At 43.7% G+C, this 4,988-nt stretch overlaps 1 long non-coding RNA gene across 2 annotated transcripts; it reads right to left on the bottom strand.

Annotated features, from left to right (window-relative positions):
• Positions 1 to 1,216: 1,216 nt before the first annotated feature.
• LOC102239299 lies at positions 1,217 to 4,711 on the bottom strand. 2 transcript variants are annotated; one of them, XR_001362115.1, is made up of 6 exons: positions 4,541 to 4,711; positions 4,107 to 4,216; positions 2,263 to 2,377; positions 2,068 to 2,163; positions 1,870 to 1,954; positions 1,217 to 1,347 (listed from the first exon to the last, which is right to left on the bottom strand). It is a non-coding gene; the product is annotated as an uncharacterized LOC102239299 (long non-coding RNA). The 2 variants fall into 2 exon arrangements; XR_001362114.1 differs by lacking the exon at positions 2,068 to 2,163 and having other exon boundaries at positions 4,541 to 4,666.
• Positions 4,712 to 4,988: the final 277 nt, after the last annotated feature.

Genomic DNA, 4,988 nt, shown 5'->3' on the forward strand with positions numbered 1-4,988 from the left:
ACCTGTATAGTCCAGTGAGTTGTTATGCAACCAATTTCCAGAACTTTCTTGTAAAACTGAAACTCTACCCATTGAACTCTCCATTTTCTCATTCCATCCCCACTCCTGGGGCAACCACCTATTTTTAACTGTTTCTAGGAGTTTGACTACTCTAGGTACCTCATATAAGTGGAATGATACTTTCTTTTGTGACTGGCTGACTTTAAGGATATCTTTAAGGCTATCCAAGTCTTAGCACGGAATCATACTTTAGAACATATATATAAAATGTGACAATAACCCCCTCTCCCCCGCAAAAAAAAACCTCATGCTATTACTTTCCAGTGGTTCTCAAACTTCCTAATGCTGCAACCCTTTAAAGTTCATGTTGCCGAAACCGGTTTGGCTCAGTGGATGGAGCCTGCGGACTGGGGGGTCCCGGGCATGTACCTGGGTTGCGGGCGCATCCCCAGTGGGGGATGTGCAGGAGGCAGCTGATTGATGTTTCTCTCATCGATGTTTCTGACTCTCTATCTCTCTCCCTTCCTCTCTGTAAAAAAAACCAATAAAATATTTAAAATAGTTCATGTTGTGGTGACCCCCAATTTCATTGTTACAAATTGAACATAAAGCATAGTGATTAATCACAAAAACGTTTTCCGATGGTCTTAGGCGACCCCCGTGAAGGGGTCGCGACCCACAGGTTGAAAACCACTGCTTTACACACACCCCCTATAGTTCTGGCTATCTCCGATGTTCCCCACCATTGTAAGTTTGAAAACCACTGCTTTTTTACACACCCCTCCTATTCTGGCTATCTCCGACGATGTTCCCCACCATTGTAAGTTTTGCCTTTTCCAGAATGTCAAGGTAATGAGTATGCAAGCATTTGAGACTGGCTTCCTCCCTCAGGGTAATGTGTATGCAATGTATCAAGTTGTCCCATGTAACCAGTTCATTCCTATATACAGATGAAGACAGCCATTACTAATTGAACACTTAGGCCATGCCAAGTGCTACACTAAGCATTTTGAGATCTCATTTGATCCTCACAGTATAAGAGTAAGGGAATCTCATACCCACTTTATAGATGAATTTTCTATAAATACTAAAAACTTAAATGCCTGCATAAATGTACAGGTGTGGGATTTGCCTCCTAACACTGTGAAGACTGTAGAGATTTGGTCACTACCCTTGTTCAGTGTTTCTTAATCCCCAAAGACCAAATCCAAGAGCATTTTGATTTAAAAAACTTTTTATTTTCCTTCTCCAGATAGGAAGCCTACAAAATTTATTATGTTTTATCAGGAAAATACAGGGTCAGTCTTCCCCAAGAGGACTTGTATTTCAAACTCCATGGGCCAGAAACTAGAAAAAAAGAGAGATTACAATCAGTAAATTCTGAAGTGCTACTTGTGTGGGATTTAGGAGTATCTGATTAAAACTCTAGGAATCAGATGGAACAGACATACAATTACCGATGACCAAGATTTCCTATCTCTTGAGATGACCTGTCTCTTCTGCACCTCAATGAAGTCTATATTATAAACTATGTCAAAATGTTCAGCCTCAGAGATATGTAATACATGGCAAAAACTACAGACAGTAAACATTTTATATTTAATGAGTGATCATTAATAAAGGATAAAGGGGGTGCTATTGTTTGAAAATGGGGACAGGAGGCAGACATTTTTGTCTTAAAAGACCTAGTAGTACCAATAGGTCAATAGTCTTCTATTGAGGACTTTATTCTCCACTCTTGTTTTATATGCCCAACTTGAAACTGGGTCCCCAGGTTAGTCCCAAGTGAGCAAACTCAACACTCCTCTACACTGAGCACATTTAATAGTCATTTCATTAGGGGGTTGATACCATTTGCAGAAACCTTACCTGCTACTGGACAGACTGAACCAAGCCAAGGAGAAGATCCGACTATAATCAATCTTTCTGACCAATGGCACACAGGGTTCCTGACCTGCATGAAGTTAAAAGATGAAGCAAATATAAATGACGTGTATATGCTGCGGGAAAAACAAAAAACACTCCATAGAGCCCAATCCCCACTTAAAAAAAGAAAATCACACCCACATATAGAAAGTAGTCTGGAAAACTGGGCTAAAAGTTCTCGGGCCAATGCATCAGACAAAAACTGGCAAATAGTTTAGTTAGATCAACAGGGTCGATCTGATGGGGAAAAAAGTTATGTCATCAGCTGCAATGGCCATAGTTGAGCCACAGAAAAGAGCAAAGGGGATAGCCATTCAAAAGGAAAGCAGTTACTACCTCCTCCATTCTCCGGATTCTATGTCTATTCAGCCATGTGAGCAGGGGCACTTCATTTCCCCATGCCTGGATTTATCTTGATCCACTCAAAGTCTGCTTTCTGCCAACAGTAAACCTGGGGAAAAACATGGAACATGAGGGCCACCAATCAACTAAATGCCCAAGGAAGCAGGGGATTAAAGAGCTGCTCAAACTGGCATATCAGATAAAACTGGCTTAGAGAAGCTGTATCACCACGGTCGATCTGCCGGGGAAAAAAGTTCAGTCATCATATATGCCAGTAGAAAGCTCTGGGACTTACACAAAGCCCTGAACCAGGAATAAGATTTTGTTGGTTTACTTCTGCACTTAAAAAATTCATGCTATATTTGAGCACGTGTCCCATTTGTTGGAAATAAGAAAACAGCAGCTAAGATAAACATACCTTCTGAACTTATATTTGATACAGGCCTGTGTGGCTGGAAAGAGTTGGCTTTTGTGCAGTGTTTTGACTAAGTCTCATGTCAGGATGTTACATTTTAATGCAAGGTGCTATCACTAAAAACCTGGGAACATCAAGGTTTAAGAAAAACATGTTCCTGAAAAAGTCCTGCCCTTAGGGGCGTCAATCCTGGACTCAAGAGTTGAGTTAGGCACATGGGAATTGGTGGCCGGTTGATTCCTGGTCAGGGAACATGCTCAGGTTGCAGACTTAATCCTCACTAGGGGAGGTGCAGGAGGCAGCCAACTTCCCCCTCTCAAAAATCAATAAAAACATTAAAAAAAATAATCCCTCACTGTTAGCTTGTTCCCCAAATACCATCTCTATGGGCTGTTCTTGTGTTTCTGCACTTAGCCTTTGTTCAATCCTAGAGATTTGTCATCTCATTTAATTCAAACGCAACGATTTTCAACCAGTATGCCAAAGGAATTTCTAAGATAGGTTCCATTCCGTCAAGGGCACATGCCCGGGTTGCAGGCTTGATCCCCAGTAGGGGGCGTGCAGGAGGCAACCGATCAATGAGTCTCTCATCACTGATGTTTCTATCTCTCTATCCTGCTCCCTTCCTCTGATATCGGTTAAAAAAAAAAAGACAAGAGCAAAGAACAATAGCTGTCCTGTGTGACTGAATCAAAATTACACCTATTTTGTTAAAATGACAAAATTTTTGATGTGCCGCAAAATTTTAAGAACTAGTTTATGTGTGCCACCAAGATTAAAAAGCTTGAAAATCGCTGCTCTAATGTATAAAGTTGCAAAACTGCCAATCTGAATCCACTGAGATTTTGCTTCCCTGTCATACCTTTGGCTCAAACTCAAATGCTCTAGAGCAGTGGTTCTCAACCTTCCTAATGCCGCGACCCTTTAATACGGTTCCTCATGTTGTGGTGACCCCCAACCATAAAATTATTTTCATTGCTACTTCATAACTGTAATTTTGCTACTGTTATGAATCGTAATGTAAGTACCCGATATGCAGGATGTATTTTCATTGTTACAAATTGAACATAATTAAAGCATAGTGATTAATCACAAAAACAATATGTAATTATGTGTTTTCCGATGGTCTTAGGCGACCCCTGTGAAAGGGTCGTTCGACTCCCAAAGGGGTCGCGACCCACAGGTTGAGAACCGCTGCACTAGAGGTTTGTTACCACAACTGTAAATCTGTTTCTTCAGCAACATAGGTCTTATAGTTACATTTTTAGGATTATAATAAAGCATTCAGAGCCCTTTTAAAAAATACCTAATATATGCTGAGTACAAATTAGCTTTGGTTAATTCATTTCCCAGTTCCACTAGCAAAGGAAGCAGCTCCCGAGAGCACGTGGTTACTCCAGCAGGCCAGGGGACAAAAGCTTACCCCAGAGGTCAGGAGGCCAAAGGTTCTCGATGTCTACACGGGGTTCCTTTGGAGGCCGCGCAACGAGCCTTTCCTTCAAGATCCATTCTGTACCTTTGGGTCACGCTAACCTGCGAGACAACAGAGAAAGGGCATCAGTCGCCATCTTCCCACAGTAGAAAAAGAACATGGCCGGGCCTCTTGAGGCCGGTGTATCAGAACCAACTGGCAAGTATTCAAAGACATCAACATGGTCGATTAGATGGGGAAAAAAGTAAAGTCATCATTTTCACCAGCCAAGGACTCCTCAGGTCCGTGCGTGGGTCTTTCCAGCTCTAAGTGATCTCACCCACGGCCCTAGGCCTATTAGGATCAGGGCAAGAGGAGCCACGAGCAGGGGAGATGGAAAGGGAGGAACGGAGATATCGAAGGGAAAACAGTAGATCTCAACTCACCACACACAGTAATAACCCCGAGTTCCCGAGGCGGGATGACATCGGATGAGGATGACGCACGGAACCAAAGCTGCCGAATAGAAGGCGAGGTGGATGCAAAAGAACGTGTCAGTCCGGGATCTCTCTTATATAACCAGAGGGGGCTTTTTTGCGCCTGCGCACTGGCGCCGAGGTGCTTCCGGTTCCCGGCGCAGCATGGGAAATGTAGTCTCCGACTATAACCTAATGGTAATCCAGGCCGCTCTAGCTCCGCCCTCTTCCCCATACACATTGGACCGCCCGGACTCTTACGCCTCGCCGCCATGTCGCGCCTCAAGCGCATTAAGAAGTCGCTGGGTTCCCCCCTCTTTCGCGGCCGGCTGAGGCTTTCAAAGGCCTGGTGCACTGTTAACCCGCCCCCCGCAGTCTCCTCCCCTCAGCCGCGCCCGGCCCAGGCGCTGCGGGGAGC

The sequence above is a fragment of the Myotis brandtii genome, unplaced genomic scaffold (genome assembly GCF_000412655.1).
Source record: "Myotis brandtii unplaced genomic scaffold, ASM41265v1 scaffold225, whole genome shotgun sequence".
NCBI classification, from domain to species: domain Eukaryota; kingdom Metazoa; phylum Chordata; class Mammalia; order Chiroptera; family Vespertilionidae; genus Myotis; species Myotis brandtii.